The sequence below is a fragment of the Nyctibius grandis genome, chromosome 4 (genome assembly GCF_013368605.1).
Source record: "Nyctibius grandis isolate bNycGra1 chromosome 4, bNycGra1.pri, whole genome shotgun sequence".
NCBI classification, from domain to species: Eukaryota; Metazoa; Chordata; class Aves; order Nyctibiiformes; family Nyctibiidae; genus Nyctibius; species Nyctibius grandis.
In genome coordinates this window covers 50435831-50458221 of record NC_090661.1, presented here as the reverse complement: position 1 = coordinate 50458221, position 22391 = coordinate 50435831, and positions in this window count along the sequence as shown.

Here is a 22391-nt window from a genome sequence, read left to right as displayed (position 1 = left end):
TTGCATTCCACTTCATCAGGATTTACAGGATCTACAATGTCCCGTGGGTGTCTATAAATGATCTCTTGCACAGCTAGTTGTCTAAGGTAGTGAATACCTTTTTCTATAGTGAACCAGTTGCTTAGGTGGCTCATAACATCATCTTTATATGGATACCTGCTCTTTACAGCTGACAAGAGTCGCCTCCAGAGGCTGATAGTGTTTGACCTTCTTGGAAGCATCTTATCAATACCACCGTCTCTGGACAGGGATCCCAGCTGTCTGGCTTCTATACCATCCAATTCTATGCTATCCGCCCCATTATCCCAGCATCGGAGCAACCAGGTAATAATTGGCTCATGGTCATAACGACTAAAGTCTTTCCTTATACTTCGCAGTTCTTTCAGGGATAAGGAGTGGTAGGTTATCTCTACGTCCGAGTCCTCCTGTGATTGTTCTGCTTTAGAAGGATCTTTCTTGTGTGATGGGTCTGCTTTAAAAAGATGATCAAGGAAACCCCCATCTGTGTCAGGCCCTGACTCTGGAAGGGCCCTCACCTGGGTCATGTAATGTCTCTGCCTTAGAAGGCTCTGAGTCATCATCCTTCACTTTACTAGCTGATTTCTTTCAGTGTTTTCTCCTGGTTACAGGGGCAGCATAATACCTACCGCTGTTACTGCACTGACATCTAATCACATACCACACCAGAAACACATTCAGGACACACACAAATAAAAACATGCCCTGTTCGAATTTTGCAGGGATCAGCTTGGCAAAAAAGGAGCAGATACTATCAAAATCAGTTAGAAGACGCCCGGTGTGCGCAGCTACCGATTCGCGATTAAAGCTGCCCATCATTGTATCATAGAGATAAGAGATCGGAATTATAACTGCCCAGTTTATCACGACATAAATCAGTATCAAAACCCATACCAAAATGACACATTTCGACCAGCACGCCCTGTTAAACCACATGAAAGCACTAACACACAGCACATACGGCAAGTAAGGTATTATTACACTTAACTCTAAAACAAGCTTTATAAAGAAAAGAGGTAACACAAGGCTCACAAATAACATTATCATCTTAGCTATCTGTTTTAATTTCCAACCCCTCGTAAATCTCAAAGGAAGAAATCTGATACTCTCTTGGCTGAGCTCTCCGGGTCTCCTCCCACTGGAGCTGGGATTTGACTTATCAGAGCAACCTGTCAGAGCTTCTCTCGAGCCCCACGTTGGGTGCCAATAAATCTGTCACGGTTTAAAGCTGGGCCGGCTATTAAACCTGTGGCAGATGCTCTCTGTTATCCCCCCGCCCCTCCCCCCAGAGGGAAAGGGAAAGGGAAAAGGGAGAGAGACTTCTGGGTTGGAAAGTTAAAACAGTTTTAATAAACTATAATAATGAAAAAGAGTGTAATAATAATATTGGAATAATCAAATATATACAAATATATATACAAAAACAAGATTGAGCTCCCCTGAAGTCAGCCACGTCACCACCGGCACTGCAGGGCAGGCTCCGGGAAGGCCCAGGCTGGGCCTAGCGACGGTCGAGAGCTGGATTCAGGAATGCATGGATTGGGATCGGGGGCAGCAGGAAAACAGACGGAGTCCTCCTTGGACACCGGCCATAGCAGAAAGAGCATGACCCTTGTGATCTCCCCGCTTTATACTGAGAATGACGTGTATGGGATGGAATACCTTCATTGGTCAATTTTGGGTCACCTGTCCTGTCCGCTCTCCCCTGCAGGTGCGAGCCCCCTTCGACTCTTCACTTGTAAGCAGTGAGGAATTCAGCAGTGACCTTGGTTTCTCTAAGAACAAGTACAGCAAGAGCCTTTCTGCACAACATCCCTACCGGTGCCTCAGCGATAACTACAAACTTCGAGCGTTATCAGTCCTGGAAGCAGACACTGTCTGCAAAACATGCAGTTAGTTTCAGAAAGTGCAGTTACTTAGAAGAGACTTAGCTGAAAGTAAAAATCACTGAAAAGAAAATTGGCCTGGTTTAGGCCAAACCAGGACATGTAATCAAGTCCAGCAAACAGTCTCATCCTAGCTTTGAATATGAGAGAGCTATAGAGTGAGATTGAGACTGGGAATCCTTGCCATACACCTAGTAATTTCAAGAATTAATTCACTTATTAAAAAACTCTCCAGAGCATGGCTCCCACTGAAACAAAGCATCTCTCATTCTATGATGATGTCAATCCTGTTTACAAAACCAGAGAAGCAACAACGGTGAACTCAAAGCCACAAGACTTGTCTGACTTTCAAATACACAAATACAGAATATTTCTCTGCTGGGTTTGCTAAGGTTCTTAAAACCTCTGCCCTTATATGCAGTTTTCTTTTGAAATCAGCTTAAAGCTAGCTGCTCATAATTTCATATTTTGCTTTCTTAGTCTGAATTAATTTGAATCTGTGCAGATCAAAATGAAAGGTAGAAGTCTCTGGTAACTCCTGGTAAAAACATCAAGCAGGATTTAAATTCTGACAGTAGGTTAATCCGCCGAGAATCAATTCATAATTTCTTTCTTTGTTTTGTCTGTATTAAGAATGGTTCAATTGCTGCTTCTTGGGGTGTAGTAAGGGGAAAACCGGGGGAGGCGCGCTCGTGGGTGCTGGGGAACGGACCGGAGTAAACTTCACCATCTCAATGTGAGTATGGAAGCTTCTCGTTTATTAACAAAGAAAGCAGTGGTTATATAGACTATGCATATGTTAATCACGCGCCCCGATCGCACTTGTGATTGGTCCATAGGTTTACATATTCAGAGCCGTGACCGCTCCCCCCCTCCCGGATGTAGTTTTGCTTCCCGCGAAGCAGGCACCACAGGGTTCTTTGTTCTGCACCGTGCAAGGGGAGTCCAAGGTCGCTAGCTCTGGGCTTAACCCTTGCTCAAAGCCTGGGTTGCTCAGACTGCTCAGTGACACAGGATCGTGCCCCTTCTCACTCAACCAAACCTCTACATTGGGGAGAGGCAACAATTCCACTCCTCTAATATACATTAGGAGAAGTAGTGTAGGATAAGAACTTAGATTCTGTCCCAGATCTTCTCTTACAATTTGGGATGGATAACTTTACCCTGTATTTCCATTTCTTTGTCTCCAAAATGCAAATAATAAATGTGACTATGTACCTTGCATGGATTTATCAGCATACAGGATGCTTTGGGGAATCCTACTGTAAAAATTTATTATTAAAATGCACTTCATTCTACTAAGACCTGTTGAGCATTTACTTTATTACTGCAGAAGAGCTTGTATGCATTGGTATAATTCTCTGTGACACGTGCACATCCCCACTGTGCCTGATCAGATCACTGTACCTATATATTTTGTTGATACCTATCATTGTATTAACAATTCAGTTAATCTGGATAGTTTCTTAAACCACCATTTTCTCATCAGCTACTATTCCTCTCTTATCTGGCACCCTGCTGTGTGCATAAATCCTAATTACTGGTCTTCTGACTTGGCACCTCAATGGTCCCATGTTTCCTTTCAAAGCACAAGGTGGCTATTTCATCACAGCTGAAATCTTTCAGTGTTCTTAAAGGTAAATAATATCCTTCACCCTTGGAAATGGAGAAAGCATGGCAATGATCAGTGATTCACCATATGGGATTTTTAAACACTTCATTTTCATCTTACTTGAAGTATTTTATGCCTTTGAAATAAAGAAGCTAACATGAGATGAATTGCCTTTCTGCCTAACAGCAGTGTGTCTTGCATTAATGATCAATTACACCTACATCCAAGAACAGACTTGTACTAAGAAAAGTAATAGGATTTAAACTTGAAACTATGCTGAATAGAATTGTAGCACTTTTGCACCTCTTTTCACCTACATGAGAAGATCTCGCCACTGGTATGATAATTCTATACTTAAACCAAAGCAACATTTGTTAGTTTTGTGGTTGGACTCGATAATCTTAAGGGTCTTTTCTAAACCAAATGATTCTATGATTCTATGATTTTTCCAAGGAAAAATGTCATGTGGTATTTTTCAAACCCATGACCAGTTAATTCTTACTGGGCATCCACCAGGGAACCCAAGAAAGTGAGCTTTGGGGCTTCTGGGTTCAGCTTTTCCTCAGACTCATTTCAACTTCCTCATGTCACTTAGTCTGCCTCTTTTCTCCTCTGCAGAAAGAGGACACTACTTTATCTTTGTCAATACAGTGCTACAAAGCCTACTCGATAGTATCATCAGTAAATCACTCTTGGTATCTTCAAGTGCAAGCATTCAAAATACTTTGGCCAGTAGTTCGCTATTACACAGAAGAAATGTACACTGCACTTCCAGCTATCCTTTAAGATGTACAGATTTTAGTGACGTTTTTCTCCCACTGAATCACTAAGTGTAATCCAGGCTTAAACGCGTGTCTTTCTTTCTCTAAACAAAGTTGGAGTTCTTATTTCCTTTTTAATGTTACAATACTTGTCCCTTGTTCCACAAAAATTTGAAAAAAAGCTGAAGATCGTTTTCCCTGAGAAGGTAAGGACACAGAGAAGAATTATAAAAACAAGTATAGAACTAGGGAAAAAAAGGTTTTCAGTGCAATTTTAAATGAAACTAAACATATTAACCACTCTTATCACTAAAATAATAAGAGTAATTTCATGATTGTTTCACACAGATTCCTATAGGAAGATGGTACTTTCTACTGTAGTACTCTTTCAGAAAGACAAATCAAGAAGCAATTCCTGGAAAGTAAAATCAAACTAAAGTTAATACAATGAGGAGCATTTTTAAACAGTATGGATGAAAAAAACTTCAAATGAAGACCCAAAGAAGCAGTAGATTGCCAATTTCTTGACGAACATTTTTTTGAGTCGACAAAATTCAGTCCAGCAGAAGGTGCTAGATTCAATACAAGAAAATCTGTGTGAGTCTAATTGGCCCATGATATACACAAGGCTAGACTGAATGATCCTTTCTGGCTAAAGAAAACTATGTATACTCCTTATCTCCAGCATTATGCATGGATTCAGTGGCAACATCCTTCCTTAAAACTCACCTAAGAAGACATGTCTCCTTTATCTTTTAATGAAATTCTTTTCCGCATTCGCTATTTATTAAACAGATGACTTATTTTTAATAAATTTCCTGCTGACATGAGGAGCGATGACATGAAGTATCACTGAAACAAAGAAAATGTGCTGGGTTTTTCATGTGTCCATATGTAATTTAGTCAGTGTTTTCAGAAAACCTCAGCCTTCTTGTCTCCAATTAGCCAGCACAGGAGTATTATCTCCATTAAGATTAAAAGGTCTGGTTTGATCATGAAACTAGATTTTTGAAATAGTATTTTTCTAAAACCAAAGCACTCACATGCATTTTGTGTGAGCAGATGGAAAGCACATCTGTTTTTGTTCCATCAATGACCTCATTTTAAAGCAATTAAATATTCCTGCAAAGTACATGTGACACAAGCGATGGAGCTACATGCAAGTGCGCTGAAACTGGGAATTAAAACCAGTGATTAATCAACAAGCTGAGTATTTCCATTGCCGAAATTGAGACATATAAAAGAAGGAAATAATTACTATAGAAAAAGAACTTTTTAACCCATTTCCATCACAAAAAGATACATTATAACTTTATCATAAATAAATATATCAATATAAGCTGGAATAAATCAATATAAACTTACAGAAATATTTCTCATAGCCCAAGTGTTCCAACTTCACATGTAAAAACTTAAGCCTCAGTGGCACAAGCCAGAGTACCATAAAATTCCAGTCTTCAGGGAAGAACCGAAAAGCCACAATTCTCATACATTTTTTCTAAGAGCATTAATTATTCTCCACGTACATGAAGTGCTCAGGATCTAGTCCTGATGGAGCGCAATCCTTGTGATCATATACTCTTTATAGAACAGAAGTGCTGTCATGTTGCCAATACATCGACTACGCAAAGTTTGAGGCTGGCAGGTGAAATTTTATTAGAATGACGAGTGTTTAGAAAGCAGCTAATGATACCAAGAGGCAGACAGGCTAGAAAGAGACACTCACGCAAGCAAGTAAAATCTTAGACCCTTAGTTTTTCATTTAGTCTTGCTTTCCTGGGCCATTTTCCCACAATTAACACTATGCAGCATCAAGGATTAGCAATTCGTATTCTCTTGTTCTTATTACAACCTTTATCTCTAAGACTAAAGTGAAATTTAGACAAGTCTTCAATATATTTAGTGGAGCACAATGCACCTCTTGAGATAATTAATAGGCCCCAAGAAATCCTTGTAAAAACATTGTCACGGTTTAAAGCTGGGCCAGCTATTAACCAGGTGGCAGATGCTCTCTGTTAACCCTCTCCCCCCCGCCAAGGGAAAGGGAAAAGGGAGAGAGACTTATGGGTTGGAAAGTTAAAACAGTTTTAATAAACTATAATAATGAAAAAGAGTATAATAACAATAATAATAGAAATATATACAAATATATACTAAGCCAAGACTGAGAGCTTGGAAATCCTCCTCAGGCAGAGTTGTTCCCCATGCATGGGCAGAGGGGAAAATGCAGCAGCTCCACCCAGCACGGGCAGAGGGCAAAATGCAATAGCTCCACCCAGCACGGGCAGAGGGCAAAATGCAATAGCTCCACTGCCATCACACCTGCAGGCTTTTAACTGGAGATTTGGCAAAGCTGGTACCAATCAGTGGGAGACAGGAGGGCCCCTCCCTCCTGGGCCCCACCTCCAGGAGGCAGTGGGTTAGTGATAAGCAGGAAAGTGAGAATGACATGTATGGGATGGAATACCTTGCCGGTCAATCCTGGGTCACCTGCCCCGTCCACTCCTCCCTGCAGGTACAACCCCCTTCGGCTCTTCACTCATAAGCAGTGAGGAATTTAGCAGTGACCTTGGTTTCTCTAAGACTAATTGGCCTGGTTTGAGCCAAACCAGGACATTCCACCCCTTATTCCATACCATTCATGTCATACTCAGATCACCACTACCTTTTCATTTTCAAATATAGATATACATATCACTAGTTTATGATTCATCTTTATGCAAAAAGTCCATCAAGTTCATTTGGTTCAGGATTGTGGGTTTCCATCTGGTTAGCAGTCTCTCAGCAGTCTCTCTGGCTAGCAGTCTCTCTTTTGTCATGGTTCGTGCCCACAGGTTGCAGGTTAAAGACGTCAGACTCGAGGAGGTTACTGGACGCCACTTGATGAAGCTAGCTCCGGTCTCATCACCACTGTCTTAACCTAAAAGACACTTATGCAGTAACAACATACAGTTCAGAATTAAGTAGTCTCACCCAGAATCAGATCACCTTCAGGGACACATCGGACTTCACCATCTTGCAACATCACCCACCAAGTACATCCAGGTCCCTGAGCAAAAGCAATCCCACGAATGGGTTTACCTTTGCCCGTTACAGGAAGAATCCAGACAGTTTTTCCCAATAGATTCCTTTCATGCACCACAGGGACTTTATCTCCTTCTACTGTATGTAGAAGGTCTGACTGAGCAGGGCCAGCTCGATTGATAGATCCCCTGGTGTTAACTAACCAGGTAGCTTGTGCCAAATGCTTATCCCAGTTTTTAAAGGTTCCACCCCCCATTGCTTTCAGGGTAGTTTTTAACAGCCCATTATACCGTTCAATTTTCCCAGAGGCTGGTGCATGATAGGGGATGTGATATACCCATTCGATGCCATGCTCTTTGGCCCAGTTGTCTATGAGACTGTTTTTGAAATGAGTCCCATTGTCCGACTCAATTCTGTCTGGCGTGCCGTGTCGCCACAAGATTTGCTTTTCGAGGCCCAGAATAGTGTTCCGGGCAGTGGCATGGGGCACAGAGTATGTTTCCAACCATCCGGTGGTCGCCTCCACCATGGTAAGCACATAGCATTTACCCTGGCGGGTTTGAGGGAGTGTGATATAGTCAATTTGCCAGGCCTCCCCATATTTATATTTCAACCACCGCCCCCCATACCACAAAGGTTTTAACCGTTTAGCTTGCTTAATTGCGGCGCATGTTTCACAATCATGGATAACCTGTGCAATAGAGTCCATAGTTAAGTCCACCCCTCGGTCACGAGCCCATCTGTATGTTGCATCTCTCCCTTGATGACCTGAAGTGTCATGAGCCCACCGAACTAAAAATAGTTCACCTTGTCCTTCTGTGGCTTCTGCGACTCATCATATGGGACTCCATACAGCAGCTTTCCACTTCCGATGCTTTCCTACAAGACGGCAGGATCCATCGGTGACCAGGGCATACTGCTTCTTATCCTCTGGTAATTCATTATGTGGTGGGGCTCCTTCAGCACTTGTCACCTCAATTAAGAAATGGATTCGTGCTGCTCACAGGGACTGGACCTTCATTTCTCCTATTCACACTTGGGAAAAAGTGATTTGAGGCCCATCTACCCTGACTGGGGTCCTGCTCACTGGTAACTGGAGCAGCCATCCTCCTAGGAAAATTCTCTCTGGTATTTCTTTTAGCTTGCAACTCACGTACTCGTGCCTGTAGGGTACTGGTAGGTTGTCCATGCCATCTGCTCATGTCCTCCCCATAACCACGCAGGGCAAACCACAGGATACCTCGTGATGTGTTCCGTTTCCTTTGAGCTGGTCCTGTAGGAGAACGTTTTCTCTTAACAGCTGCAACGCATGCTTGTGTAGGTAGAGAGTCAAGTTTATTCTCGATCATGGACAGTTTGTCTGACAGTTGTTTAAATGAGTCCTTGTTCTCCTTAGTCAGTTTTTCCACAGCCGAGATGCGTGCCTGCAGTGGGGAAGAAATACTATCTTCATACTGTCGCATACAGTTAGCCATTTCGCCCACACTAGATCATGCCATAGCATCTTCTCCCCAGACTAATATTGACAATGTATGGGTATATGTCGGTGGAGCATTCTTCACAACCTTCCGGAACATGGATCGGTTGCATTCCACTTCATCAGGATCTACAGGATCTACAATTTCCCGTGGGTGTCTATAAATGATCTCTTGCACAGCTAGTTGTCTAAGGTAGTTAATACCTTTTTCTATAGTGGTCCATTTGCTCAGGTGGCTCATAACATCATCTTTATAGGGATACCTGCTCTTTACAGCTGACAAGAGTCGCCTCCAGAGACTGATAGTGTTTGACTTTCTTGCGAGCGCCTTATCAATACCACCATCTCTGGACAGGGATCCCAACTGTCTGGCTTCTCTGCCATCCAATTGCATGCTGTCTGCCCCATTATCCCAGCATCGGAGCAGCCAGGTAATAATAGGTTCACCGTCATAACGGCTGAAGTCTTTCCTTATATTTCTCAGGTCCTTCAGGGATAAGGAGTGGTAGGTTATCTCTATGTCCGAGTCCTCCTCTTGTGATAGTTCTGCTTTAGAAGGACCTTTCTTCTGTGATGGGTCTGCTTTAAAAGGACGATCAAGGGAACCCCCATCTGTGTCAGGCCCTAACTCTGCCTGAGAAGGGCCCTCACCTGGGTCATATGATGGCTCTGCCTTAGAAGGCTCCGAGTCATCATCCTTCTCTTCACGAGCTGATTTCTTTTGGTATTTCTTCCTGGTTACAGGAGCAATTGGTACAGATTCAATAGATGCTGGGGTCTGAGTAGATGCAGTGGCTGTCGTGGGAGTGCTGAGAGTCTGAGTAGCTGCAGTGGCCATCTTGGGGGGTGTAGCAGTTGTGGTACAGGCTGCCAAGGTTTCAGTGGGTTTAGTGGCTGTAGCGGCAGCACACGCTGTAGGATCTGAGGCTGTAGCGGCCATACACACTGTAGGATCTGAGGTGGCTGCATAACACTTACAACTGTCCCTGCACCGATATTTAATCTTATCCCACATCAGAAACACATTCAGGAAAAACAAAAATAAAAACATGCCACCTAGACAGCACCATCCTAATTTCGCAAAATCTAGTGGAATCAGCTTGGCAGAAAAGGAGAAGGTACTATTTCCCAAAGTAAAACTGGAAGTATGATCATTAACAGAATCAGCTAAAGGACGCCTGGAGCGTGCAGATGAAGTCGCTGCTACTGATTCGCGATTAAAACTGCCCATCATTGTGTCATAGAGATAAGAGATCGGAATATTAACTGCCCAGTTTATCACAGCATAAATCAGTATCAAACCCCATACCAAAATAATACATTTCGACCAGCGCCCACTGCTAAACTGCATGTAAACATTCATAAGAAGCAAGCAATAACACAGTGTCCACGGCAGGTAAGGCATCATTGCAATACTCAACTGTGAAAGAAACTCCATAAAAAGATGAGATAACACAGCATTCAAAAATGACATCACCATCTTCACTATCTGTTTTAACTTTCCAACCCCTCGTAAATCTCAAAGGAAGAAATCTGATATTCTCTCAGCTGAGCTCTCCAGGTCTCCTCCCACCAGAGCCAGGATTCAACTTATCAGAGCAACCTGTTGGAGCTTCTCTCGAGCCCCACGTTGGGCACCAATAAATCTGTCACGGTTTAAAGCTGGGCCAGCTATTAACCAGGTGGCAGATGCTCTCTGTTAACCCTCTCCCCCCCCGCCAAGGGAAAGGGAAAAGGGAGAGAGACTTATGGGTTGGAAAGTTAAAACAGTTTTAATAAACTATAATAATGAAAAAGAGTATAATAACAATAATAATAGAAATATATACAAATATATACTAAGCCAAGACTGAGAGCTTGGAAATCCTCCTCAGGCAGAGTTGTTCCCCATGCATGGGCAGAGGGGAAAATGCAGCAGCTCCACCCAGCACGGGCAGAGGGCAAAATGCAATAGCTCCACCCAGCACGGGCAGAGGGCAAAATGCAATAGCTCCACTGCCATCACACCTGCAGGCTTTTAACTGGAGATTTGGCAAAGCTGGTACCAATCAGTGGGAGACAGGAGGGCCCCTCCCTCCTGGGCCCCACCTCCAGGAGGCAGTGGGTTAGTGATAAGCAGGAAAGTGAGAATGACATGTATGGGATGGAATACCTTGCCGGTCAATCCTGGGTCACCTGCCCCGTCCACTCCTCCCTGCAGGTACAACCCCCTTCGGCTCTTCACTCATAAGCAGTGAGGAATTTAGCAGTGACCTTGGTTTCTCTAAGACTAATTGGCCTGGTTTGAGCCAAACCAGGACAAACATATACCTGCTTCTCATGCTGAATATACTTTTCCCTCAGTATACTTTTGCAAAGAGTATGCTGAGCATTAAATGAGTTTCTGATCACCCAGGGCAAGGTCAGTGAGACCATCACTGCTGTCCCAAGCAGAATAATGGAGCCATCAATAACAGTTAGATCAGGGTTAATAAGTGGAAGATAATGAGGGGGAATGGGAGGTCACATTGAAACACTGCAAACTCCTTGGCTTACAGAGATATTCTGCAGCAGGGCTGGCTCTTACACCTTGTCCATAGAAAGAATCTATTTTTACTACATATTTAAACTAATTCAATCTTCATCAGATGTTCATTTTCCTGTCAGTTTCGGGCAAATAAGGGCCAAATCCTGCCACGTAATTGAGTTCCTGCAGTTCAGAAAAAAAACAAAATGAGGCCAGAACTGAGTGAAGAATATTGTAATATAGAGATAGATAGCTTTGTCCCAAGTTCCATTGGTTAAGAAAAATGAGATTAAAATACCTAGTTTTATTTTTTCAGTGCATTGCACAAACACACATAGTTGATCCTCACAGCTCTGCAAAGATTGAGATTCAATGGGTCTAGTTTGTCTTGCAGAGCATGTTAGACAAGGTCTTGGCAGAGGTATCACCCTATGGTTCATCCATTTGTATAGCCTAACACTTATCCTTTTTTTCTCCCTGAATACACAGTTGAATAAAACATTAGATTGTGCTTAATCTCTATATGTTCTCCAAAAAGCTACCTCCTCTGTGCAAGACATAAGTAAATTCTTGAGTCTAATGCTCAAGAGCCTGGAGCATTTTCACCTTCTGCTGAAGGGATTGTGGCCCAAGGATAAGTCCACCCTGGAGAAGGTACACCTTGAAGCATCAGTGGCTGTGCATGAGGTCATGCTGGAGCACCTCAAAGCGTGTGGCCATGGATAAGCCCATGACAGAGCAGGTACACCCCTGGAGGGACTGCAGCCATGGGTAAGGCCACGTTGTGGCAGTTTTACTTCTAAAGGAACTATGGCTGTGTGTAAGGCCACACTGGAGCAGTATATCTCTGAAGGCATTGTGGCCCATGGAGAAGGCCATGCTGGAACAGGTGCACCTCAAAGCAACTGTGACTGTGAATAAGTCTATGCCACAGCAGGTATACCCCTGAAGAGACTGTGGCTCATAGATAAGGCTTTACTTGGAGCAGGTACACCCCTAAGGACTGCAATCTATGCATAAGTCCAACCCGGAGCAGGGGCAAGGGGAGGAGTTCATTGCAATGTCAAACCCTATGGTCTGGCCCAAAGGTACCAGGGGTGGAGACTGTAATGGATATACCATTAAATTGTTGAAACCCAGGATGTGAGTTGCATTTTATAGGAATTACTATAGCAGGAACCACCTGAACCAACGGAGGACAAGCCTTAGAAGCAGCAATGCAAGTGCATCAGTGACCCAACCTGAGCTGGCTTTGGTGCCCAGTAACTCCACACACCACACCACCTCTCCTGTCCAGAGTGACCACCACAACAGATGGAGACCAAAGGCATGGACTAAATTAACTCAGTGGACATTTTGTGGACATTTTTGGACATTTTCCAGACATTTTATAGTGGTGGTCCATAGACCAGGGGGATGATATCTGAATATTATATCAAAGGATGGGAAGCGGGGTGGTGGTTAATGAGGATGCGTTGGATAGTGTGGGACCTGAGCATGACATAAATGGTATGGAATAAAGGGTGGAGAATGTGCTGGTTTTGGCTGGGATAGAGTTAATTTTCTTCATAGTAGCTGGTATGGGGCTATGTTTTGGATTTGTGCTAGAAACAGTGTTGATAATGCAGAGATGTTTTCATTATTGCCGAGCAGTGCTTAAGCAGAGTCAAGGCCTTTTCTGCTTCTCACACCACCCCACCAGCGAGTAGGCTGGGGGTGCACAAAAGTTGGGAGGGTACACAGCTGGGACAGCTGACCCCAACTGACCAAAGGGATATTCCATACCATATGACGTCATGCTCAGCATATAAAACTGGGGGAAGAAGGAAGGGGAGGATGTTCGGAGTGATGGCGTCTGTCTTCCCAAGTAACCGTTACACATGATGGAGCCCTGCTTTCCTGGAAATGGCTGGACAGCTGCCTGCTGATGGGGAGTAGTGAATGAATGCCTTTTTTTGCTTTGCTTGTGTGTGCAGCTTTTGCTTTACATATTAAACTGTCTTTATCTCAACACATGAGTTTTCTCACTTTTACTCTTCTGATTCTCTCCCCTACCACGCCAGAGGGGAGTGAGCAAGCAGCTGTGTGGGGCTTAGTTGCCAGCTGGGGTTAAACCACGACACACCTTTTCAGAGCCCAGCAGCCCCATCCAGCTCGAAAGCAGCATGACAGTACCACTGCCTTTCAATTAGACACTCAGGGAACACACGTGCTGCTCTGCAAGAGCAGAGAAAAGGACTGTGCGTGAGCCAAATGTCCCACCCTTCAGTTCTGATCCAGTCCTTGGACCTTACCAGCAAGATCACTAGCTGCAAGCACAGTTGTAACTAAAATTTTTAGATGGACTGAAATGTTACAATACACTACAGTCTGTGCTTGCACGAAAACTTTCAGTAAAACATTTCCTTTAGCCTCTGAATGCTGAAATGGTTAATCTAACACAAACTACTGTGCTGACTTGAGTAAGCTTTAACAGGTTAATTCAATCCTCCTAGCAGTTTACCTGCAGATTTTCTGTGGTCTCCGTCCAAAGCCATTTTGTGATAAGACGTGGTTTATGCTCTACCAGTATGAAGTAATTAAGTGTGGCTACTGACCGAGTAGCAGCTCCACTTCATGAGTGTGAAATCCCACGCAATGGGATGCATTAACACAAACCCTTGTCAAAGCCTGGAACCCACTGTAGAGATCACTAGCTCCTGAGTTCCCAGTCAGACCCAGGCTGATGTGACAACTGTCCTTCTTGCATGACTGGATGATGAGGGAATCCAAAAGCATTATAGGGCTGTAAGATAGGTCACAGTACAGAAAAGACTGATAACTGTTACGTTGGGCCTTCCAATCTCTAACTGCAGAGACTGACTTCTCAAACTCCACACATCTTGTCACCAAGGTTTGGACCTAAAGCAAAAAAATGGCATCCTTTAAACCTATCAGCACTTGATAATACTGTGCTTTAGTATCAGCATAGCATAACTGGACAGTATTCAAAAGCATATCAACATGCTGTTGCCTGGTTTGGTTTTATTTTCCTGTCTGGTGCAGCTAACTGCGCCTCTTCATTCTGAACATTGTGGTTATGCCGAGGTCTGGAATTATTGCTGAGGTTGAATCAGAGACACATGTTTGGAAATGGCTTCAGTAAAGAGAGATGCATGCTATAAAGATGCTGAGTGAAACAAATTGTTATAAGGCTATTTTTCACCTAGAGAATAAAAGCACCTTATGAAAAATGGTCAATTGTGTCTCCTCTCACTGGGTACTTTAAGACTTACATGAATGAACATTTTATCACACTTGACCGCCACTGAGCAATTCTAATTTCTTACATGTCACCATGCACTGCAGCTTCAGCTAAAGCGGCTGGGACAAGGGCTTCTTCCCCCAACACCCCACCACCATCACCTTTTTATTCTACCTGTGTCGCTGTTGGTATCAGGATTATCTAAGAGCTGCTCTTAGGATCCACATCTCTCTGACCTCAGTTTACTCAGACAAAGAAATGTCAGTTCTCCAAAAGGAGTTTTCTTTTTCAGCCTCCCCAGTCCTCTGCATGCATATAAAGAATAGTGAGAGCTTCACCAAAAAGTTGATATTTAGGCAGGTCAATCTCAGTGCTGCACTGTTGTTTATACTCCTCATTACTGCATCAGCAGAGAGCTCCCACAGACATTATCTCCTGCATGCCAGTCAATACAGAGGCAATAGGGGCCCAGAAACAAAAAACAGCGGTGGCAGTTGATTTATTGGTGTAAAGGAAGGACCAAGACCTAAGAAAGTGGTGAATGAAAACAGTACTCCCTTCTCCTTAGATATACATATTCACACACAAATCCGCAGTTAACACACTGCTGCTCTTTGCATTAAGTGCAAATCAGCAGTACTTTTGAGGAAGAGTTTTAATAAATGTGGGTATAATTTGGTTCACAGTGCACCCTAATGCCATCGGAACATAAAGGCGCAGAACCTACCAGTACACCTGGAATCGACTGCCCCAGGGGTGGAAACACAGTTCTACTATTTGCCATGGACTGATCCAGACTGCACTAGAAAAGGGTGGAGCTCCAGAACATTTGCAATACATTGATGACATCATTGTGTGGGGTGATACAGCAGCAGAAGTTTTTGACAAAGGGGAGAAAATCATCCAAATTCTTCTGAAAGCTGGTTTTGCCATAAAAAGGGGCAAGGTCAAGGGACCTGCCCGGGAGATCCAGTTTTTAGGGATTAAATGGCAAGATGGGCGTCGCCAGATCCCGATAGAGGTGATCAACAAAATAACAGCCATGTCCCCACCAACTAACAAAAAGGAAACACAAGCCTTCTTAGGCGTTGTGGGTTTCTGGAGAATGCATATTCCAGATTACAGCCAGATTGTACGCCCTCTTTATCAAGTGACCAGAAAGAAGAATGATTTTCAGTGGGGCCCTGAACAACGACAGGCTTTTGAACAGATTAAACAAGAGATTGTGCATGCAGTAGCCCTTGAACCAGTCCATACGGGACAAGATGTTAAAAATGTGCTCTACACCTCAGCTGGGGACAATGGTCCTACCTGGAGCCTCTGGCAGAAAGTGCCAGGGGAGACTCGAGGTCGACCCTTAGGATTTTGGAGTCGAGGATACAAGGGCTCCGAGGCCAATTACACTCCAACTGAAAAAGAGATACTGGCAGCGTATGAAGGAGTTAGAGCTGCTTCAGAGGTAATTGGTACTGAAGCACAACTTCTCCTAGCACCTCGATTACCAGTACTAGGCTGGATGTTCAAGGGTAAGGTTCCCACTACCCATCATGCAACTGATGCGACGTGGAGTAAATGGATTGCATTAATTACGCAGAGGGCTCGAATAGGAAACCCTAATCGCCCAGGAATCTTAGAAGTGATCATGGACTGGCCAGAAGGCAAAGACTTCGGAATGCCACCAGAAAAGGAAGTGACATGTGCTGAAGAAGCCCCACCATATAATGAATTACCAGAGGATGAGAAGCAGTATGCCCTGTTCACCGATGGATCCTGCCGTCTTGTAGGAAAGCATCAGAAGTGGAAAGCTGCTGTATGGAGTCCCATACGACGAGTCACAGAAGCCACAGAAGGACAAGGTGAATCGAGTCAATTTGCAGAGGTAAAAGCCATCCAGCTGGCTTTAGACATTGCTGAACGAGAAAAGTGGCCAAGACTGTATCTTTATACTGACTCATGGATGGTAGCAAATGCCTTGTGGGGGTGGTTAAAGCAGTGGAAGCGAAGCAACTGGCAGCGCAAAGGGAAACCTATTTGGGCTGCTAAATTATGGCAAGATATTGCTGCTCGGCTAGAGAAACTAGTCGTGAAGGCACGTCATGTAGATGCTCACGTACCTAAAAGTCGGGCAACTGAGGAACATCGAAACAACCAACAAGCGGATCAAGCTGCTAAAGTGTTCCAAATAGATTTGGACTGGGAACACAAAGGTGAACTATTTTTAGCTCGGTGGGCTCATGACACTTCAGGTCATCAAGGAAGAGACGCAACATACAGATGGGCTCGTGACCGAGGGGTGGACTTAACTATGGACTCTATTGCACAGGTTATCCATGATTGTGAAACATGCGCCGCAATTAAGCAAGCCAAACGGTTAAAACCTTTGTGGTATGGGGGGTGGTGGTTGAAATATAAATATGGGGAGGCCTGGCAAATTGACTATATCACACTCCCTCAAACCCGCCAGGGTAAACGCTATGTGCTTACCATGGTGGAGGCGACCACCGGATGATTGGAAACATACTCTGTGCCCCATGCCACTGCCCGGAACACTATTCTGGGCCTCGAAAAGCAAATCTTGTGGCGACATGGCACACCAGAGAGAATTGAGTCGGACAATGGGACTCATTTCAAAAACAGTCTCATAGACAACTGGGCCAAAGAGCATGGCATCGAATGGGTATATCACATCCCCTATCATGCACCAGCCTCTGGGAAAGTTGAACGGTATAATGGGCTGTTAAAAACTACCCTGAAAGCAATGGGGGGTGGAACCTTTAAAAACTGGGATAAACATCTGGCACAAGCTACCTGGTTAGTTAACACCAGGGGATCTATCAATCGAGCTGGCCCTGCTCAGTCAGACCTTCTACATACAGTAGAAGGAGATAAAGTCCCGGTGGTGCATGAAAGGAATCTATTGGGAAAAACTGTCTGGGTTCTTCCTGCAACGGGCAAAGGTAAACCCATTCGTGGGATTGCTTTTGCTCAGGGACCTGGATGTACTTGGTGGGTGATGTTGCAAGATGGTGAAGTCCGATGTGTCCCTGAAGGTGATCTGATTCTGGGTGAGACTACTTAATTCTGAACTGTATGTTGTTACTGCATAAGTGTCTTTTAGGTTAAGACAGTGGTGATGAGACCAGAGCTAGCTTCATCAAGTGGCGTCCAGTAACCTCCTCGAGTCTGACATCTTTAACCTGCAACCCGTGGGCACGAACCATGACAAAAGAGAGACTGCTAGCCAGAAAGACTGCTGAGAGACTGCTAACCAGATGGAAACCCACAATCCTGAACCAAATGAACTTGATGAACTTTTTGCATAAAGATGAATCATAAACTAGTGATATGTGTATATATATTTGAAAATGAAAAGGTAGTGGTGATCTGAGTATGACGTGAATGGTATGGAATAAGGGGTGGAATGTCCTGGTTTGGCCCAAACCAGGCCAATTAGTCTTAGAGAAACCAAGGTCACTGCTAAATTCCTCACTGCTTATGAGTGAAGAGCCAAAGGGGGCTCGCACCTGCAGGGAGGAGCAGACAGGGCAGGTGACCCAAGATTGACCAACAAGGTATTCCATCCTATACACGTCATTCTCACTTTCCTATTTATCACTAACCCACTGCCTCCTGGAGGTGGGGCCCAGGAGGGAGGGGCCCTCCTGTCTCCCACTGATTGGTACCAGCTTTGCCAATTTTCCAGTTAAAAGCCTGCAGGTGTGATGGCAGGGGGAGCTATTGCATTTTGCCCTCTGCCCGTGCTGGGTGGAGCTACTGCATTTTCCCCTCTGTCTGTGCTGGGGGGAGGTACTGCCTTTTCCCCTCTGCCTGTACTGGGGGGAGCAACTCTGTCTGAGGAGGATTTCCAAGCTCTCAGTCTTGGTTTTGTATATATTTGTATATATTTGATTATTTTTATTATTATTGTTATTATACTCTTTTTCATTATTATAGTTTATTAAAACTGTTTTAACTTTCCAACCCATAAGTCTCTCTCCCTTTTCCCTTTCCCTTGGCGGGGGGGCAGAGGGTTAACAGAGAGCATCTGCCACCTGGTTAATAGCTAGCCCAGCTTTAAACCGTGACAGGTTCTTTGTAGAATTACCTGTAGTTGAAATAAACATATATATCCTGATATGTACTCAACTCGACCTAAATCTATTTGGTGAAGAGGTTCTACTCACCTGAATATTTTCCAGCCAGCCTTCCTGATTCTCTTGCATACTGATAAGGTTCATGCAACGTACCACACCCACCCTCCAGCTAAAACCTTACACTCTCCTGCTTCTATATTATGTGACACTCCATGCTGGTTTCTTTGGGGGATGAGGGCACAAGGTTAGAAGTACCAGCTGCACTTCTCAGGATCTCTCTTTGGTAAAATTTCCATTCCCAGGAAAGATGTAGCTAGCTTACTAACTCTCAACAGCTCTCAAATTAAAATAACAAGTATTTCACAATTAAACAAACCAGGGAGAGAATTCTGCATTATAACAAGGTCAGTGTGGCAATGCAACTGCCAACAAAAATTCGTGTCTAAATCCACACAGAGCTGGCAACTAATTCATACGTTTATGAGCAGTCTCTTCAAAAATGAAACTACAAAGCTGCTTCGGACCCGGCTGTCATCTTCTTTATGATACAATACAAAGAAACACAGCAGAGGGGACTTCATATATCTGTTCCCAGAAGATCTGCAATCTAGATACTGATGTGGAAGGTACATTGGACAATCCACATCAAACAAGTAACTGGATAGACTTCATTTGTTGTCAGCATGGTATGTTTTATACAAGTATTGCTGTTTCTTTTTTTAGGAAGAAGGAAGGAATTAAAGTTTTAAAGTTTTACTTAATGCTTAAAGGAATTTCTCATAAAAGCATAATCTCATGTGTGGTCACATTCCATCTCTTCCTTTCTTGAAAATATACTCTCACTAAGTTGCATCACCTTTTTTTTCCCTAACACACTTGCATTTTAACAGTCACGAGAGTACTAATGAAGAGCATATAAGCAGATGCTTGCACACACAGTCAAAGACACAGTCACCAAAAGATACTCCTACACTGAATATCATGTTTGTTCGCATACTCTCTTTCATATTTTTTTTTAACAGTCTGGTATTTTAGCATTGCCAGAGGTTTATAACATCCCCACCCTGATGTCACCCAGCTCTGGGATTCTCTTCCATTCCAAGAAAAGGTCACTCTGCAATATGCTGCTGTCTTCCATTTCACTCTGAAAGTGGTTTTCCCTCAAAAGACATTTCCCAAACACGTGCTCCCTTGCCTCAGTTTGCGTGGTTCTTGCACTGCATCATCTTTGGCCTTACACCAGGCTTATTCAGATAATCAATCGACCTTTCACACAGTCATCTCTTTCCTCTTTCCCATACTAGTCTGGCTGAATTAGAATGGCAGCTTGCCTGCCCCCAAGGAAATTAAACTGTCAATCCTAATCCTGTAAAGCTGTAAGAGGGCACTTCTCCACCAGCTCTCTCCCTGATGCTGTCTACACAGCTGGAATCTCTTCTCAGAAGAGAGAGAAGAGCAATCAATAGTGTCTCCGAAGAAGTTGCCATCACCAGCACGGTAGCACTTAACCACTGCAGTGAACCACATGCTTCTGATTAAGATGCCCAGGCAGGGGCCGATTGATTTGTCTGTCTGCACAGAATACTAACCATGAGTCTTAAACTCAGCAGCTTCCCTGCCCTGTTGCACTCCTCCTTCCTTCACACGTCTCCTCAGAAAGGAGGGAGCATATTGGTGAACATGGTGCTTAAATCCACAGATTGGCAGAAGAAATGCTGATAGCTGATCTCACTCTGTGAACTCAGCTACTGAAGTAATGAAGCGCATGGCTACAACTCCTGGAGACACATAAGGAAGAGATAAATATTGCCTGTTAGATTACACTTAGCCTATCTCTCTGGAGACTAGTACAAAACAGCGTATTCTTCAGGGCTGTGTTCAGTCCACTTTAAAGTGACCAGAGCAATTCCTCAGAAGACTATTCCGGAACCTAGTAGGCTCCACTGTTGGTGACAACATGGGGCTTTCGTCCTCTCACTGCTATTGAATTTAATATTTTCTGAGTTTTCATGGTGTCATTATTCCCATAAGATCCACTTCATCAGAGCACTCAAAGTCACTCCTTTCTTACACTCCTTGCTCGTGTTTGCAGTCTCAGACATTTGCCACAGGAATAATTCTTATTGCCATTAGCTGTCTTTGAAACATTGCCACTGTATCATGAGCACTACACAAATATAATCTCTAAGGATGCTCTCTAAGCCAGCAATTTCAAGAAGAAATAGAAATGGGAAGGAAAGGGAGTTTAGGAAAAGCAGTAAGATAGAAGGGCTGGAGGCACAGTACTGAAGAGCAGAGTCTGTTGAGGAATCTGATGTGGCAAAGATGCTGTTTAATTCTGGGAGGATATTTCCGTGCTGGCATGGAAAAAGCTCCAGAAGGGCTATCATTTATTATACTGAACCAGTTTCTGTCACAGCCTTGCATCAAGAATCTAATCCCTCTTAAAAAGTCAGTGCATACAATTCAGTTATGGCCTGGCCTAAGAACCAAGCAAAGTGAACTATTGCCCAGAGTAGCCAGGAAGTAGCCAAAGGATCGAACAGCCATTCTGCTTATTTTGCCCAGGCTGGCTGCTGCTGCTGCCACCACCAATTAGGAAAATTTAAGGATATAGGAACAGTAGTTTTGGAGCAGCAGTCAATACAAGATTGATTCCCACCATCAATCACTCATAGGAACAGCAAACCTGACTCTTCACAGCTGTCTTCCCAGCACAGCGGTTTAATTTTTTTCTCCCTCTCCCTCTTTTTCTCATGATAGGAACAGTTCAGCCACAACTTTGTGTCAACCCTTCATCCTTCTGGGAGGTACAACTTAGTTTTACTGGCATGCTGAAAGGTCCCAAAGAATTCTTGCTTCAAACTTTCCTCTTTCTTTTTTAACTTCTTCATATTTGATTACATTTTCCTGATAACAAAAAGGAAACATAGTACTTCATTGCAACCACTTCTATGCATAGACAGTTCGTCCCCATGCAAACAGCTGCTGCGTCACTTAAAACCAACCAAAGTTCTCAGAAAAGTGCTTAAACAAAACTTAGGTTACAGGTGTCTGCTCTGTTGTCCCCTCTGTTCCTTGACAAGGTGGCTCAGCATGCGTGTTTCCACATCTTGCTGCAATATCACACTCAGGTGCAATTTCAGAAGCAACTTACTACTAGCCATAATTTTTGGCATTACACCTTGACATAGATTTGCACCTCTTAGAGAATGTGTCTGATTCCTTCCTACTATACGTTAGATTCTTTTACTTCTTACAGGATAACTCTGTGAATGTTTCCCACTCGCATGGCAGTGACGCAGGCACCTATGGAAGTAATGGCCTCTCTGGAGGCTTCTTTTAAATCAGCCTGCCATCTCATGTTTATTAAATGCCTTTGTGATTAGTCATCTTACCTGCCTGGCAAATCTTGCTCTTCTAGTTCAAGAGAACTGAAAGCAGTGAACATGGTCTATCTGCCACCTTTCTCTCCTTTTTCCTTCAACTTGAGTTTTTTCCTTCCTTGCCTTAGTCATCTCTCAAAAAATACAGAGGTATGGGCTTTTTGACTATCAATATCTGGACTTATTTTAATTGTCTTTGTTGGCAGCACTTGCAGATTCCAATAAAAACTGTTTTATTCCACTTCTTAGATCAGCAACGTATGTCTTGTGTAAAACCAAGTTAGTGCAGCACTTCACTTGACACTAGCTCTTTCCAACTTAATGCATTACTGTTCACTATTGCCCTTTCTGTCCTCTGCTCCTTCAACCACACCTCATTCCAG